Source organism: Rhinolophus ferrumequinum, chromosome 7, assembly GCF_004115265.2.
Source record: "Rhinolophus ferrumequinum isolate MPI-CBG mRhiFer1 chromosome 7, mRhiFer1_v1.p, whole genome shotgun sequence".
Taxonomy (NCBI): Eukaryota; Metazoa; Chordata; class Mammalia; order Chiroptera; family Rhinolophidae; genus Rhinolophus; species Rhinolophus ferrumequinum.
The window spans coordinates 77,074,487-77,094,035 of record NC_046290.1 but is presented as its reverse complement, the minus strand read 5'-3'; positions in this window follow the sequence as shown (position 1 = coordinate 77,094,035).

The window sequence follows — 19,549 nt, the reverse complement described above, 5'->3', positions numbered from 1 at the left end:
GGAGAACTATGTTATGTTCATGAGGTTTTTTTTGTGTGTGTTTTTTTTAATTTTTTGTTTGTTTTGTTTTGTTTAATTTATTGGGGTGACAATTGTTAGTAAAATTACATAGATTTCAGGTGTGCAATTCTGTATCACATCATCTATAAATTACATTGTGTGTTCACCACCCAGAGTCAGTTCTCCTTCCATCACCATGTATTTGACCCCCCTTACCCTCAGCTCCCACCCCCCCACCCTCCTTACCCTCTGGTAACCACTAAACTATTGTCTGTGTCTATGAGTTTTTGTTGTTGTTGTTGTTGTTGTTAGTTTGTGTTTTTGTTTGTTTGTTTGTTTTCCTTAGAAGTTTATCATTTATATCCCTCACACTGTGGGCCCCCTTCCCCCCATCCACTATCTCTCTGACATCGCACCGAGCCATCCCATTTCCACTATCTCCACTCCCAATGCTGTACTCTGCCTCTTGTAAATGTATACATACCTATATATACATATATATATATAATATTATAGTTGGCATTCATTATTGTTCAGCTTCAGGTGTACAGTGCAGTGATCAGGCATCTACATCTTCCCTGAGATGGTCTCCCAAATGGGACACGTGTCTATCGGATACCCTACAAAATCTTTACAACATTCCGTAACCACAGATGGCCACGGGGTTTTGAAAATTAATCTGGGAAACGTAATCAATAATGTTGTAAAGATTTTGTAGGGTATCCGATAGACATGAGTTTTAAAAGATACAATGTTGTTAAGATATCAGTTCTCCACAAATTAATCTACAATCAACATCCCAAAGTGGCAGGAGGCTATTTTTGTAGATATGGACAAGTTGTTTCTAAAATATATATGAAAATGTAAAGGACTTAGAATAGCCAGAATAATTTTGAAAAAGAACAAAGTTGGAGGACTTAGACTATGTGAATTAAGAAAAACCTACATTCATCAAGACAGTTTGGCATCAGTGAAAGATCTGATACATAGCTCAATAGAACGGAGTTTAGAAATAGACCTACATATATAAGCAATTGAATTTGACTACGGTGAGAGGTAATTCAGTGTAAACAAAAATGCACTGTATCAATAGGATATGTCAAAAAAAAATCAAAAGCTAAAAACAAACAACTTTAATCCTAACCTCACATTCATTGATCTGTTTCCAAAACAAACCAGTTTTGACTTCAAGAACCAACTCCAGTCACTTAAACCTGCTTCTCACGTAGTTTAAACACAAAGACCTTGCTTTCTCGTTTGTTTTTTGTTTTGTTTCTTTTTTGAAGTTTTTAACTAACCTTCACTTACTTGACATTTAATGTCTTTTTCAAATACATTTTTTCCTGTTGCTTTTTTTTTTTTCAAAAAAATGCAAATAAAATTAAGTCCACGCAATATGGTTGAGTAAATAGGTATTTTCACAAATCACTGCAATGCTGAAAGACAGGTCTTCTCAGGCTTAGTTTTTCAGCCATGTAGGGAGGGGGGGAAGCAGATTTACAGATGTCCTCCCTTAAACTCACTCACTACTTGCCCACGTGAACTGGCTGCCCCTGTCCTTGGTGCTCCGCTGTGCCCCTCAGAGGGGTGGTTTTGCCTACAATCAGAAACCAGCTGTGGGAATTTTTAAAACGCCCTTCTCAGCCCCGTCCAGACTTACTGAATCAAAATCTCTCTTGCTGGCTTCAAGAATTTCCATTTAAAACAATTTTTTTTCAAGGGATTCCTTTACTCAATAAAGTTCAAAAACCAACCAGCAAGGTGCATGTATAAAACCTTGGTTACATGAAATGATCTGACTTTTAAATATGTTTATAACAAACATAAAATCTTATTAACATAAACGGAGACTAGAGAGTGGGTACTCTGTCGGGAGGACTTGAGTAAAGGGTTCATGCATTTGGGCAACTGGCAGCATTCAGACAGGGAAGATTTTACACACCAGGCTCCCGAGTTTCATTTTGTAGGTCAGGGGTTCTCAAACTAAAGCACCGATCAGAATCCCTGGAGGACTTGTCAAAATACAGATGGCTGAATCCTACTCCCAGAGTTTATGGTTTAATAGGTCTGGGCGTAGGCCAGATAATTTGTATTTCTAACACGTTCCCAGGTGATGCTAAAGTTACTAGTATGGGGACACACTTTAAGAACCACTGAGAAGCTTAAAAATGATAAGAGTGATTATGACATAATCAAATTTACATTAAAAAACCCGCTGGTGCAGTGGTTCTCAACTTGGGCTGCACATCAACAGAAGCTCATGAAGGTAAACTCGTGAAGGTATTTTTAAAGCCTGCAGGTGATGTCAATATGTATCCAAGTATGATAACCATTGCTTGATGATCTGTGACAAAGGTGTTGGAGGCAAGTGACAATGGCAGGTAAGAGGCCAGCTGAGACAGTGTTTTTTAAACCTGGTTGCCCAGAGCTCAGGCACAGACAAGTGGGCGGGACTTCAGGCCCTCTTCCATAATTACAATACGTCAGTTATGCTGTTGTCTTTTCAAGTATGTATTTAATAGGAAAACAAAAGGTTTTGTTGCTCTAAAATAAACAGTTTTGACAATCACTGAGTCACAAATAAGTTTGGCTAAAATATTGCCAGAAGTGGTTGAGAATGGCTAGGGCAGGGCTCAGGGTTGCTGAGACTTTATGTTCCCTGAAATGCCAAGCAACCAACAGTCATTGCCAAGTGAGACCCTTTGTGTGAATGAGAGGCGTGGTAGGTGACTGCGGAGGTTCCAGCCGGACCTCCTACTTTGTTATGATTCCCTAATGGAGCAGCTCATCAGAGGCTCAGGTCTGCTGGGAAGGGAGGGGCAGAGATTTCATGTCCATAACTGTGGGCATTCATCCAAGGGACGGGTTTAGATGGGGGCGTTTTCAGGGTAAATTGCCCCCATGGTACCCGAAATACCTCCGGTATCAGGAATATGACTTGTTTTTCCTTCTTGTAAGATAAGATTAATTCTGTAAGCATTGGTCATTGTTCTTAAGCAAAGTATGCCAAAGGTCACTCAAAACATTTCTATGAAAGATAATTACATATTTACATTGAGGAAAACATATAACAAATAAAAATATTACGGATATTGGTTGCTTGCCCTAAGGCAGTGGCCTTCAAACGTGAGAACACATACTTCTGGGGGCCTACCAATTGTTCCCAAGAAAAACACAAGCATGGTTGGTTGTGAGGAAAACAATTCCAGACTTCTTTCTTCAAAAATCGATTAGCTGACCACAGTATGTATGTGTGTGTGTGTGTGTGTGTGTGTGTGTGTGTGTGTGTAATTATGCTGTACACCTGAAACGAATATAACGCTATATGTCAATCATGGATCAGCTGAGAATATCACTGTAGTGGAGACATCACATTGATTCTCCTTTCATGCCCCTTCCCGGTCACCCTTTTCCCTTTTATAATAAAAGAGTATGTCTCGTTTACCCCCGATCCTACTACAGTGCATTGCTCCATGGTTTCAAATGCTTCAGAATGCCCAAGCATGTCCCCTGGTCCATGCCCCACCATGATCACTCTTATCTGAGAGGGCGTCCCTAGAGATCAAAGTGAAGAGCGCATTGCTACGGAAGACTGCAGACCCCAGAGCTTTATTTCAGCTGAGCACTAACATAGAAAGAGTCTATGCCTTAAGTGCCTCTGTGTTTTAGAATTAGAATGTAGAAGGGAGATAGTTGTCCCTGGTGTATGTATTAAAAAGTGTATTTGAATGAAACATACAGTGTAAATATTTTTACAAAGAAAAAGCCTGACTTGATAGGTTTGACGGTAAAATTTGGCTTCACAGATTGGTTATAAGGTAGACGTTTTTCATAAGTTGAAAGAGCTAAATCTAAAACTCCAAGGTTGTGATATATACTCATATACATATACGTCCATACATATAGGTGAGAAGAAATAAAAGCATTTTATCAAAAAGTATTGAATTGACAAAATGTTTTAAAATTAAGAGTATTTCTGTTTTCCAACCCTTTCTGAACATATCACATTCAACAAGGTCCCTAAAAGTAAAGAATAATAGGTATAATTAATAATTAATTGATAAGTCTTGATAAACATTCTAGAAACCGGAAAAATGGATGGCTCTAATGACTGAATAACAAATCCACTTGGAAATCAACGGTTTTTGATTCCCTACTATCAAAAGAATTGAAAGAGGCTCTAATCTAGTTATCAATTGATACAATATTAAAAATAATTTTTGATGACATATAACTGTAATTTGAATATTTAAAAATTTATTGTCATTTACATAACAAAACTTCTTCTACTCATGCTATATACTTATTTATATGGGAATATGGTTGTGGTGCTTATATCTAGAAAACAAAAGTATATCTAAAAGAGATGCTCAGCCCTTTTTATCCTCGCAAAGAGCAATGTTTATCTATGGATTCATAAACTAACTGGACAAAAAAAAGTTCCATTAGTTTTAGTAAAAGATAAATTTCCTTTAAAATTTGACCTTTTATGTTTAAAAATCACTCATCAAAAATTTTAATTCTTTATCTTATTTTGATTAATTTTGCAGAAATAAACATTGTGTGGTAACTCCATCCAGAAGAACAGGGATTTTTTTTGGTTTTGTTTTTCCCAAAAAATCATTTAGAAATTTAGGAAAAACAATTTAATTTCAACTTATATACACATTTTTATTGCAGAGACATGGTAGAGCGATCAATAAAAGAATTCCAAGCCCAATTTTATTGAGATAAAATTCTCTGTAGGAAGCAGGATGGAAATACAAGTCCAAGCATAAATTGAGTGATGTAAAATTTCTGTTAAAGAAAACTTCTTATATATCTTGTAAGTAGATGAGGGATAGTACCAAATCTCCAAGGCATTTATATTTCATGGGAAACATTTGAGAGAGCAATATAATAATTACAGTGAACCAGAAATGATAATTCTTTCTAATATTTAAACTTATATTGAAAAATAGAGTTAAGTCAACTAAAAATGTCAGGGCACAGCTACATAATTTTTTAAAAATTCTTTTAGTGGATATGTGAGAAAAAAAAAGTTTGAAACTATTGCCCTAGTGAATACCCTACCCCCACTGGCCCACTATTTAGAAAGAGGTGAATTCCTTCGCTTGTCCAATAAGACTACCTTGGATGGTGTGTGTCTAATGGGTTTAAGCCAAAGGGAAAGGGAATATATTTCAACTTTAAACTACCAACCCTGTGTTCTGATGCAGAAAAGAACAAGAAAAGACACAAGGATCCATGCCCAAGAATCCCCTCTAGAAGTTTAGCTACAGACTGAGAGCATTCAAACTTTCCACTTCAGAGGCTGAAGGCAAGGAGGTAATATTTAAGCATTGCTTTACATATTGCACTTACTGAAAGGAAAAAAAAAAGTTCATTCTCAGTGAGATTTAAAAAATGGAGAGAAGTCTTACACAAGGAAAGGGGTTCCCCAAAATTTGTGCAGTATCTATATCTATATTTTTATTTGAAGGTAGAGGCCATTTTGAAGCCTTCCACACTAACAAGAGAGCCTCTGTAAGTGATATGAAGAATAAATTTAACTCTTCCAAATGTCATAGCAGTTGTGGAATTCTTGGGAATCTTCAATTTCATACGTATATGAAACCTGTGCTTCAAAAAGGTTAAATGTCTTGACCAAGGTCACAGCATTTTAGTGACAGATGTTAAGAAGAGACTCCATTTCCTATCTTGCCAGTCTTCTGCTCTTTCTACTGTATGACCAGAAAAGTTAAGCGAAAAATAGTCTCTCTGTTGCTAATTTCCCACATCATCTAATATTTTATATATTAGGAAATGTTGTTAAGATCACCGTCAAAAGCAGCTAGCATAGCTTACAGAGCCTGAGGAGAAAGAAGCCAGGTTCCTGAGGGCATGGTACATTCCCTGACATTATGTGGGAAAGAAAATAACTTTGAAAATACTACTAAAAATCCTCTTTCTAATGAACATTGTACCAGTGCGGATATAAAAGCTTGGTCTCGTAAATTTCCCACTTCCTTTTCCCTAAGATACGGGAAGAGGTGGGTTCCTTTCATAATCTTGCTGCTGTTCAAAGCAGAGAAAAATTCCCCTGTGATTTTATCGCTGCAGGCAGCAAACATCACTCTCCCACAAGCAAGATGGAAGAAACTGATGCAGGATTCACTTGTAATTAAATTTGTGGAATAGTTCAGAAAAATAAATTTAAACCTTCATCAGAAGATTGAACTGACAGAATGGAGGAAAATATTCCACCAAGCTACTTATATATCATTTTCTTGAAAACAATTATGATACAGCATATTGGTTCATATTGGGTCAGGCTGTAAATAGAGAACTGAGTATATATAGATAATTGACTTTTCCAGGATCTGGTTTATAAAAGGGGGGGAGGAGGGTCCTTAAAATACATGTTCTACAAGATCTGCATTCAGACACAAATTAGATTTCATCCAGACTACAGAAGAGAAAAGATGAGTGACAGAATAAGTTAGAAAGGAATTGATTGACCAACCTGGGTTTTGACAGGAGATTAAAATAAGAGAAGAAACAGCAAGGAGGATGACAGAGCACAGCACTGGCAGCTTGACAACTGGAGGTTGTTTGGGCCCTAGTGAAAAAAAGCAGAAGAGGTTTAAAGAAGTCTTTTGAGCTACTTTGAGTTTCCAAGATGGTGATCTCCAGGGAAGAATGAGAAAGGGAGGGATGCTAAAGTGAAACCCAGAGGAGCCGGTGGACAAGCTGCCCTCTCCTCCCTCTGGAACCAGGGTACAGTGAGGAGGAAACCTGAGGAGGAGGACACCGGTGGTCCAGCTGCTTTATGTCCATTTCATAGTTCATGATTTCAGGTGTAAAAAGGAGTCAGGAGACTAAACATATCAGCTGACCCTGAACTTCTCTATACTTCCAGAAGCGATTCTTGTCGTTGAGTCTCCCTGGGTACTATGCCCAGGGAACAGCTAGGCACCTTGGAATTGAAAGTATTGTCAATAAATAGTACTGTGTCGTGAGTCTGATTATGTCTTGTGTCCAAGCAATTCTCCAGTTGTATGGGAGGCTGCTTTAAAAACTGTGGACATTATCTTATCAATAAGTTAATATTTACGATCATGGTGTGGATCCCTGGGGATTGGGTGATGCTTGTAGTCACTGCAGCATTTGGAAATAACTTAGTTGTTTCATGCTATGGCATTTAGGTATGCATTTATAATAACAGATGATTTTCCTGTTACCAAAATTGAATGCATCCCAAAAACACCATGTTGCCATCCATCGATTCCAGGGAATATCCTGGACAGGACTTGTAATTACTTCCTAGGTTTCTGACTCTAGCTGTTAGTTTCTCCTATAATTGATGCCTATAACTTCAGCCTCTTCCAGTATTGAACATTATAGACCATGGGCTTAATTAAGTCATGCCATCATTTTATAAAATGAGGTGTCTGTTTAGCTAATGAAACATAAATAGCTTTTTTAAAAAAAAAAGCACATAAATTTCAAAATTACAAAATAAGAAGTACGACTTAAAATCCTCTCTCTGTTCTCAGTGTACTCTCTCAGCCTCCTGAGCAGTTCTCACCTGAGCTCTGTTTCATGGAATGGGCCTGGAACATTCCCCAGTTCTTCACACCTCTTTCCTCAGGATACCTTGATACCCCTGGCTTTCGAATGGTGCAGTTTTATATTTGCATTTCCTTTGCATAGTATCAAACTCCCTCCTGGAGCCCAGGTACCTCCCGGTGTTTCTGGGTCCCCTTCTCTGACACTTCTCTGTGTGCCCACATCTGAGAGGAACACCAGAGTAGCTCTTCCCTGCTTGGGGTCATTCTCCACCTCATTTCCCTCCCTGGGAAAATGGAGGTGAGACTTAGTCATGGCAGGGCTGTGCGCTCTGACTTTACAGCTGCTCAGATAAGCAAAAAGCTTGGCCTACCTACCTCCATGTGTCCCCCTCCACCCTCCCACTGCACTACCCGCTTGGTGCAAAGCCTCTGAACTTCCCAATGGTCCCTGCACTTGGAAACACAAATCTGAACTCTCTGCAAGGACCTTAATATCTCTGTGATGTCAACATAATCAAGAAACAAGGTATATTTCTAATGGGGCCGGGTTGGCTGTGTATTGATGACTAACATGTACTCCCTAAAAGATTTTATTTCCATTAACAGTTGAAACCAAACCAAACCAAACAAGAATAGTTATTGCTGATTTGACAAGTGAAGAATTTATCCTTGAAACCTCATTGGACACTTAAGATATTTTAAATGCCAATTGAACTCTCACCCCATATTTCATAAAGAAATGAGTAGAACCTTTGCAGTAAAGGCAATGACTAGAATATCAGACCCCAGAACCCTGAGGATGTATAGTTTAAGCTGAGGGGGTAACTCTTCAGACAAAATACTCTATTTCTTCCATTTAAATTGCTCCCATGTTTAGCATTCTAAGGGTAATAAGTAACATTTGTTTAGCATCCATAAAAAGTATAAAGCTTGGTGCTTATTTATTGAGGGTTTCCCGTGGCCTGAATAATAGCTTTCTTTTTAAAAAATGGTTATAAAATAAAAAAGAGAATTGAAGTAAGTCCTAGGATTCCAAAAACCTTAATAATCTATTGTTTCATGTAAGCTGACAATAGCATTGTGAAGCAGGTAACGCCATGTTCACACCAGCAAATGAGAAACCATAGCTCAGAGAGGTGAAGTGACAACACACAGCACATGGAGAGAAATGTTCAGACTGGAGCCCAGGCCCTCCAAAGCCAGGTGTATCCCCAACAAGGGCTCAATGTTATAAAAGCTCACACTTGAATTTAAACGTATTTTTTCAAATGTATGAACAGCAGAAAGAATAAATTATCTGAATTATATCAACTTCTTTAGCTTAAAAGAGAATTAGCGGTTGCCTTAGTGTTTGCAGTACACATTTTCTGCTAATCTAAATCCACTTTCAAATAATACTTCATGGTTAGTACCTTACAATAGAACACAGTAAGTCCTCACTTAACCTTAAAGGGGTCGATAGTTCTGTGACTTTAAGCAAAACAATGTACTGTAAAATGAAACCAATTTTACCATAGGCTGATAGATTTAACAAGAGTTAAGTTCCTACAGCATCTAATCAACATTATAAGGAAACGACATTGAATGAAATGAAGTCATTCAAGGACCTGTTGTATTCACAATTCTTCCTTTGCATTCTTTATGACATCCCTGCGGTTCTTTCACTTATCTGTAAGCTATATTTACCCACTACATTATTTCTATTAGTTTGAGAAGTTATCTGTTAGATCAGATAGGATAAGAAAAATAAAGAGATTTTATTTTACCTTCACTTATTCCTCCTCTGAAGCTCTTCCTTTCTTCATGGAGGCCCTAATTTCTTTTATTCTTTTGTTTTGTTTTTCTTCCTTCCTTCCTTCCTTCCTTCTTTCCTTCCTTCCTTCCTTCCTTCCTTCCTTCCTTCCTTCCTTCCTTCCTTCCTTCCTTCCTTCCTTTCCTTTTCTTTCTTTCCTTGCTTCATTTTCATTTCCTTCCCTCCTTCCTTCCTTCCTTCTTTTCTTCCTTCCTTCCTTCCTTTCATTTTCTTTCTTTCTTTCCTTCCTTCCTTTTATTTGTAGACCCTAGTTTCTGGTGCATATTATTTTCCTTCTCTCTAAAGAACTTCTGTTAACATGTCTTGCAAGGCAGGTCTATTAGTGACAAATTGTTTGTCTGAGAAAGCCTCTATTTTTTTCACTTTTGAAGGATAATTTCACTGGATACTACTAGTTTGGTGTTTTGTTGTGTGTTTTTTTTTCAATACTTTAAATTTTTCACTCCACTCTCTTCTTTGTATAATTTCTGATGAGAGATCTGATGAAATTCTTATCCTTATTCTTCTATAGGTATAATTCTGGTCACTAATTCCAAAGGTGGGGGGAGCAGAGGGGTTCTCCACACCACCATACAATTCTCCAGCACTAGCTGTGTGTCCTACAATTCAACTCAATTCTGACACTCTCTACCCAGAGATAGCAGCTGATTCCAGAGGTTAAGGGCTCATTCCCAGAAGTCTGCCTCCACTTCAGATGCCAGTCTCAAATCCAGGTGGTCACCTTTGCTTCTGACCAGCTGGCTATAAATCAGAGGTTCCCACAACCCCATCCTTGGGTCCGATTAATTCACTGGAGCAGCTCACAGAATTCAGAAAACTAGTTTACTCACTAGATTACTAATTTATTACAAAGGATATAAAAGGCTATAAATCAAGAGCCAGATAAAAAGATACACAGGGCAAGGTCATGAACAAAAGAGTTTCTGTCCTCTTGGAGTTTGGGACCTGACACACAGGGGCACATGGATGAGTTCTGGTTTATCAACCCAGAAGCTCTCAGAACCAGTCCTTCTGGGCTTCATTATTTGGGTGTGGTTGATTAAATCATTGGCCATTGGTGATTGATTAAATCGCCAGGCCGTCTCCTCTCACTGAAGGTCAGAACAATAGAACTGAAGGTTCCAACTCTCCAATCACATACCTGGTTCCCCTGGCAATCAGCCCGTATCCTTAGGTGTGGTCCAAAAGTCACCTTATTAACATAACAAATGATACCTTGATCTCTCTCCAAAGGAGGATAAAATCTAAATATATATTTCTTATTACAAATCACAAAGTTCTTTCTGTCCTCTGGCTTCATTCAAGATTCTTTCTTTGGCTTTCTGCAGTTTGAATCTGATATGTCTAGACATATATTTTCTATTATTTATCCTGCTTCTTGTTCTCTGAGCTTCCTGAATTTGTGGCTTCGTTTCTGTCATTAATTTTGGTATCGTTTCAGCTATGAAAAAGAGAGAGACAGAGACAGAGAGACAGACAGTGAGGGAGGAAGGGAGGAAGGAAGGGTCTTTGTGTAACATCCCGGGAAAGTCAGAGTCAGCTTACCATCAGAGTTCTTCTGACAATGTCAAGATGGCACTTTGGAAGAGTCTAGAGGGAGAGTGATGCTCTTCTGAGGACAGTCCAGAGAGGAGAGGCACAAATATGTGGGAGAAGTCCAGAAAAGCCAGGTCACAGCCAGGAAGACCTAGGAAAGTGGGTTGAATCAAGCAAGAAATATCTGCAGAACAAGAAATCAAGTTAGAAAAACAAAGTCTTGCAGAAATGGAATCAATGAAGGAGGTAAAAAGCAAACAAGATATACCACTTAGGAGATTTGGCCAAGATTGTGCTAAGTCTCACAAGAAAGCAGAACCCTTGTCGAGCCACAGGTGAGGGCCCCCCAAAGATGCTGCATCTCCCAGGGTACCTGTCCATCCTTCAAAACCTCCTTGCTTTGTTGACTCTAGGTTTGCTTGACTGACAGCAAAGTGAAATGCTGTAACGGGGACAATCTACAGTGGAACATGGCTCTCTCGCTCTCTCTTGTTTCCTACTGCACACACAAATTGGCCTCTGTCTTTATCCAGATACAAGCCATTTTATGCCCCACCTCAGAGTCATTATCTGTGCTAGTCCCTCTGGAGTCATCTTCTCTTCTACCTACGTACTTTGTAACTATATGTGTTTATTTGTATGCTTGTTTGATTTCTGCTTTCCCTCCTATGTACAGACTCCAAGAGATAAGAGACCATCTTGTTTTATGTACCACTAAATAACCCAAGGTGCTTGAAACACTCTAAGAACCCATTAGTATTTAATAAATGAATGACTAGCTTGGCCGCTATGCTGGTAATTCCGATTCCCTTCACCCAAGATTAGGCTGTGGGATGAAAGATACTACCCAACCTAGGGAAGAAGAAGGAGGGGAGATGAGGGAGGTGGCAAGACTGTGGTAGGAGAGCCATGTCAGTAGTAGCTGAGACAGACTGAAGCATCTGCCAAGATAATGGGGCACTGGAATGACTAGGAAAGCATTCATAAAACTAGCCATGGTTGGGGAACCAAGGGTGTTGACAGGGAATATCGTAGATAGAGTACAGAATACTTGAGATAAGGCAAAGTTTGGGTACCCTATGGCCATGCAGTGCCAGCTGGGAATATTTCTTAATAGCCCACACCAAAAATGATGACAAGCCAACAAGAGGTCAAGTTCCTATTTGATTTCATTGACTTCAAAAAGTGGAGTCACCATACTGGAAAACCAAGTTCCTCAACAAGACAACTAGAAACACAAAGATTTGGCTTTGAGGAAACTAAAGGATGTTTCATTTTCTAGATCCACAAACCTAATTATCATGTTGAGAAAAGAAAGATTAAATCTTTGAATGAAGTAAGAGTACCTCAGAAATGGCAAGAGTGCCTTTTCAGAGTCAGAACCACCTAGTGGCATTATTTAAGCTTTGTTATCTAGGTTGAAACTAGCAAAAATTAAATCTTTCACCTAGATTGCTTATCAGTTAAATATTATATATACATCTACTAAGATAATTAGGGGAAAAATTAGTTGTAAACTGAAATTTGATCTGTTGAGGGGATCCAATAAGGTTAGTATCTATGATATTGTGAAGGTTCGACTTTGGTTAAATCAATGAGACACTAAATGCTTCATTTCCTCCTCCTGAAATACAGAGAAAGTATATTTCTCTCCATCTTATTATATATTCAAGATTCATGAAATTATATCACATATATGACTTCCACTAAGGGCCTAAATGAGGGTTATGGAAATTGAAGGTACTATATGTACATATGTATAACTAATAAATGGCATCCCTTCTCCAATTGAAGAATGAAAGTCCAAGCTCATCTAACTACTAAGTGCCCAAATCATATTTTTTGTCAGAAAAGGTTTTGCCCATTTAGCCATTCCAGAATATCCTCAAATCACACATTTAAGATCACTGATTTAATGTCATCAACTTCTAACATATTGATAGATAGATTTTTTGTTGTTAGAAAATCAGGAAGCTAAGAGTTTTATCAACATTATTTTAGAACCTTAAAATACTACACCTTTCAAGCTGTTTTCTCTTTTTCTCATTTGATAGAATTAAAGTCTATAAGAATAAAATTTTGGTTTATTCACCTTGAGGAATTATATGAGGATCTATATGATAAGATAAAAGGATTCTTTCCTGCCTCGTTCTCTTGATGATATCTTTGCTCTCACCTCATGTTTACCACAGATAACACTCATCTTTCTAAACAATCTTTCTTAAGTTCTCCTACCTGATAATCAGAGTAAATTCAGGTCTTTGAACATTTAAGATAAACTAAACAGAGAGAAATTGGAATGAGTGCAGGTGCTTCTGCAGACATATTTCACAATTCCCAAGTTTACTGGCTATAACAGTAGGGATTGATGAAAATAATTGAAAATTTCCTGGATATTCAAAAACATAGGTGATGGCTTAAGGAATCAAGGTGCAGGAGAAAGAAGGATGGGCCTAAAGATATTCTGTCTGAGGGTCTAAAACAGTGTTTCTCAACAGGGCGTGATTTTGCCTGTCAGAGGACAGTTGGCAATGTCTGGAGACATTTTTGTTGCCACAACTAAAATGGATGCTACTGGCATCTAGTGGGTAGAGGCTGGGGATGCTGCTAAACATCCTATAATGCACAGGACAGCCTTACCACCACCCCCCCACCAAAAAAAAAAAAAAAAAAAAACAATTACATGGCCCCAGATGTCAATAGTACCAAGACTGAGAAACTGTTGTAAAAGAATCAGTGTGCTGCTCTTGTCTCTTTTACACCCCTGAAATATGTCTGTCGGGAATGTTGACTTTTTGGGTTCCTCCTTTCCAACGTTATCAAATAGGACGAAAGATTTCCATAATGGAAAACTATCTCTATAACTAAAGGTTCCACAATGCCAAAGATAGGTGGTAGACTACTGGTCACACCTTTTTTCCCCAACTCCCCAGTACAACCCAACTCCCCAATACAAACAACCCGAATGCCTAGTTGACAAATGTATGTGCCTCACAACAGTAGCATGAAATAAGTTTCTTTTGTAAAAAAAAAATATATATATATATGGAATGCCTGGGAAACTGTTTGGAAACTAGGTCATGTTTTCACTGCATGACATTCTACACTGCAGCATCAGTTGAAGGGTTTCCAACTCCTGGGTGTAACCTAGTGAAGGAAGATGGAAGAAGGAAGGAGGAAAGGGAGTATTGATATAATGTCCTGCTCCAAAGTCATACCAGTTATATAAAGGGACCACTTTGAGCCCAGGGCAGCTGCCAGTGGATAAATTTGCCATTTCCCACCCTCCTACCACTCAAGCCACAAGTAAACTAGGTTATTCTAGAGCCCCCCAAAGCTTCTAATACATGAGCCCTTGGGGTCCTGATTAGAACCATGACTATTAACATTAGCAATAACTGCTAATGCTTATTATTAGCAATAACTGCTAATGTTTTTATAAAGCACTATAATGAGTGCTTTATAAAAATACTGAAGATGGGGATGAAAAAAAACAATTCATGTATTATCTGCAATCCCCAATTTTCCAGGATCTCATCTAAACTAATTATAGGCTTTGAGTGAAATAATAATATCTTGAGCACTTTTTACGAAATAGAAACTTTCCTTAAAAGTTATGTTCCTAGATTATGGAAAATGGACAAATTATCCACTATACACCATAATGCTTTGATTAGGAACATAACTGCTGCCATATATCAGATTTTGTCATGGACCAGCTTAAACACCTTCATTGACCTCTGATTGCATTATGAATAAAAACTAAATTTCTAGAAGTCCCTATATATGGTTATTATTTCTCATGCCCCTGCATATTCCCTATGCTCCATCTCCCAACCTGCTTTCTGTTATGCAAGTATCCCAAGTTCTGTATTACTTCCGTGTCTTAGTACTTGCTGTTTCTTCAGCCTATACTAGAGTACCGTCTCTCAAGTTTTCTCAGCATGACTGAATCCTTCTTATTCTTAGGCCTCAACTCAAGTGAGACCTCTTCAGAGAGACCTATCTAAACCATCTTACCCATACACCAGTTATGAGCACATGACCTATTTATTTCCCTTCTGAGTACTAATGAGAGCGATCATTAATCTTTATAGTATGCTTTTTACTACTTTGTTGTCTATTCCTCTCCACTAAAACGGTAGTTCCAAGAGCACAGAGATCTTATCTGTAGAGCTGACTGCTGCTCAGAGCCTAACATACATGACAGCAACAGACCATTCTTTTTGCATTAATTAAGGAATAAGTCCATATAAGCAAGACATTTTCCACAAGTAGGGATTATTTAAATTGTATGTTCCAGAAATTTCAAATGTAATCCCATGGCCTGAGTCAGTATACAGAAACACAGGTATCAGCTCCCCAAGCTCTGAAGTGGAGCGGACCACAGACATTACCCAATATATTGACATCACTGAGTGAGCCACACAAATAACCTGTTTTGCCAGATGAAGGCAGTCAGTCCATTCTCTTCAAGTTAATCTAAGAAACTAACATAGTACATCCCCTTTCTCTATCCGCATAGATTGAATTTGGATGTTTTTCTTAAAAGGGAACATTTTATAAATCACTTCCACCAAGTTGGAATTGCAAAGAAATAAAATTGAAATCATTCTAACAGACCTTATAAATGCCACATCTTTCAGGGAAATTAAATTATAACAATGTATTAACAAAAGAAGGTAACTGGCAAAGTTTTCCAATGGTCATTAAATAAGGACTTATGTGTATTTGTGTCTGTATATGTACAAGATTGAAGAATTTTCAAGTTATAACATTTTGATACAATATTAGCCTAGATACTGAAGGGGAAAAAAACACAATTATGTGAAAACCTTAAACAACCATCTGACAAATTTCACTGTGAATAAAAGTTATATATATGCAATTTATTAAAGAAAAGCACTAATCAAAGTACAGGTTTGTGGAATTGTAGTATTCACACATACTAAGAGATGGATAAAAGATTGACTTGTAAAGAGTAACGCTTAAGTAGGTTTTTTAAAAGTCACAATAATAATAGCAAAGTCCCAGGCAGATAAGGTCCTTGGGCTTAAGTGTCTCAACTTATTTCTCACTGGGATCATGGATGTAGGTTACAGGATGGCCAGTGCTCCACCAAATAATGGTGGCTTTGCTACCCAGATGGTTCCTGGAAAGGGTGTACATTCCCCCATCCAGGACCCCAGTGTCTTAGTCTAGTATTTCACACATGGGAGTTGGCCTGTGAAATTACTTATGCTTTTCATATTTTTAGTTTGTGTGAGCATTTTGTTTCTGAATCTAGATCCTTCTCTTCCTCTCACTGTAATTTGCAGTTGTGTCACAGTATAATCAAATATAAGCCTAGATATCTAGCAATACAATTATTAGTAGCTATCAGCAACAACATATCTTAAAAGCTTTTATTAGTTGTGTTTTTACCACCACCGGGTGAAAAAGCATCCAAAGAGAGGAATTTTAATATTAGAATCCTACAATCCTCTTCCCCTTACTCCCTTCATAGTTACTAATTTAATTCTTTCTATTTTAGAGTTCCATACTCACCACTACTTAAGACAAATCACTGACCTCAAACAATGATAAACTTTGCCTAAAATGTGTATATCATTGTGTGCACTTCTTAGACCTCAGACCTCTGAGGAGGGGCTGCTGCCTGGCTGGCGCTACTACATCTAAGGGGACACGATGAGTCTGGTTCTTGGAATGTGGAAATAAAAGCTGGAGACCTGAACCGACTGCACTGCTAGGATGAAGGGGCATTGCTGGCAGGAACAGGGAGCAGACTGTGTCCCTTCTCGCCCTTCTACCTTTCCTGTCACTCTGTAGTATCAGGCAGACCTAGCCAAAGCCAGCAGGTGAAAGAGAAAGCTGTTTTGCAGTCCCAGCCCTAGCATTACAAACCAGGGTAGAGACGGTGGATTTGATGCTGAGGAACAACAGCACACCTCCTCCCCATTTGACGTCAGGGCTCAGCTATGTTTTCACTCCACCTGCAACTTAGCAGCTACTCGAGGATGCTCAGTTGTTGAATTCAAACTGTTTACCTCTAGAAACACATATGAATTTTTAGTTACTAACGTTAAAACAAAACACATAGGTCACCCACTAAATCTCCACTATCAGAAGCAATGAGGTGAATAAACACAACCTTGATGATAGGAAGCATCTAAATGGACAAAATATAAATTGGGCCATAGCTTCCTGAGACTCCAAAGAATAAGAAATCAGTCCCAATAAGTAATTTTCTTCTGTATAAATGGCCTGCCTTTCCTCTCTATTCTAAAGTGAATACAGATTTCTCAGTTGTTGCCAAGCAGCAGCCTACCCGTCTATCCCCTCATACCTGCCCCTAAAGAAAGGAGAGTCTGTGAGACTAATCCTGTCACGGACTTTGCTTCACCATTACACTTACACCTTATGTCTCCCTGTTTGGCCCCAAAGGATGGCTGGTTAGTCAATGATGGGTAAGATTCCTTAAGGAAGGAACGACCTAAGCCAGGCACAGTCACATGGGGGCCATCTGGAGAACTCATGGGGTTGATAGAGGTGGGCACAGCCCTCCACCTTCCCCCGGCTAAGGAGAGCTTCTGCCTCTGTGGCTACATTCCTTCCCACATCCTGCTTGGGAAGAGATTCAGTGATGTTATAACATCAGCTCTCCATCTATTCATATGCATAAAGGTTTTGTCCCGTGGGGAGGTACATACATCCTGAGACTTACGGTTCTGCTGTCTGCAGGCAAGGGTGATTGATTTGAACCAGTTTCCTAGTATAATGTGTGAGATTCACAGATCTTGAGATTAACAAGCTTTACTTCCTCATTTGTTAATCAATAAAAGCTACATGTTGGCCCGATTTAGGGTGCTCAGTCCTTTGAGGCGCGAGTCCCTTGGCCCCGCTTGCACTCTATTCTTGGCTACTGTATTTCTTAACCCTGCGCCGCCCTCCTTGCTTCCCACAACTTTTGTTGTGCAGGACAGGACACTCAGTAATTCAAGGACTGATGAACTGTTTGGTAGATTTTCCAAGCTTCTTCCCTTTCTCCCCACTACACATTTATCTTCAGCACTTCCACTAGAAAGGAAATGCAGCAGACAGTGAAAGCCCATTCAGTTGCTTTTTCTGCTGTTTTCTGAAAGGTTCAGCAAGAACTAATGCAGAACCACTACCTCCAAACTCTGCGGCCCACCAACCAAACACTGTGAAGTCTGGATTAAGACAAGGGAGTGCACAGAGCTCATGCCTCGAGCCAGATTCAGATTTCCTCAAAAGTGAGCTTACAGCCATCACTGCAATGAACTGATCCTGTGATTGATGGCTGAGATCTATGGACATGCACAGTATCCTAGAAAAACCATGAATGTTCCATTAAAGACCCATCACGACACTGCAGAAAAGTGGGGGAGGGGGTGGCACTGAAGGAGGAACCATGCTGCCAGGCCACTTCTGCAGCCTGCTGCCTGTGGTGTAGCATCCTAGCCGAGAACGATGCTCCCACAGGTAAGGCTGGATGAAGGACGGGCCAAATCACAATACTGAGAGTCTATTACCTAAAGGACTCGTGAGAAAAAGGACATAATTGACTTAAAGGGAGATATTAAAGCAAAAAACAAACAAACAAACAAAAAGTAGAAGTTTAGGACTATCCAGATCATTCTTCCCCTTCCTTTCCACTCCACCCCCATTCCCTCCCCACCATACTCTGTGCCAGTGGCCAGGCCAACTCAGAGATGAGTAACAATCAGAAAGGAACCAACTTGGACTGTGTGTTAAAAATCTGCAAAAAGGAAGGGAGGTAGAATGAAATACAAGCAACAGGCAAACAGAGAACACATTTTAAAAGGGAACTGCCACAAAGAAACACTAAAATGGTTCAGAGTAATAGTCATTTATAGCTGCAAAGAAATTGCAGAAAGCTTACTAAGTCTTTCATAGGAGCTCAAAAAAGGAGATTCAGTGATTCAAAGAAGACATTATTAGTTAACACGACTAGATGAAAATCAAGCAGGCAGAGTTTAAAAAAGAAATGGAAGAAAAAAGTTTAACTATTACAAAGATATGCCACATACATGCTGGATTCCACATAAGCATAACTTATATTCATTAATGAAGATAACAACTAGAACAGATAGGAAAAAAATAAAGAAATAATAGATATATTTTAAGTATGTAAAACAAGACATTGGAAAGAGAGTGATAAAATGAGCAAAAAGAAAATATACATAGGTAGGAGAAAATTAATAAAGTTTTTAAAGCTAAATTTAATAAGAAAGAAAATACAAATAAAAAAGAATAAATAAAACAAAAGATGCATCTAAAAAATAAAATGAAATAGATCAATGCCTGTGACCTTGATTAATAAAAAGGGAGAAAACAAAAATTAACAATATTAGATATAAAAAGAATGCTATAAAGTATAGAAGTCAAAAAACATAAGAGAATATCATCTGCAATTTTATATTAGTATTTTTGAAAAACTAGAAGAAATGGATGATTTTCTAGCAAAATAGAAGGTGCCAAAATCAGTTCAAGGAAAGGTAGAAAATCTGAAAGAACCAATAAACATAGTAGGCATTGAAAAAAGCAATTTTTTTAAATCTGCCATTTTAAAAAGACACCTACCCCAGGTATTTTTATGTGTGGG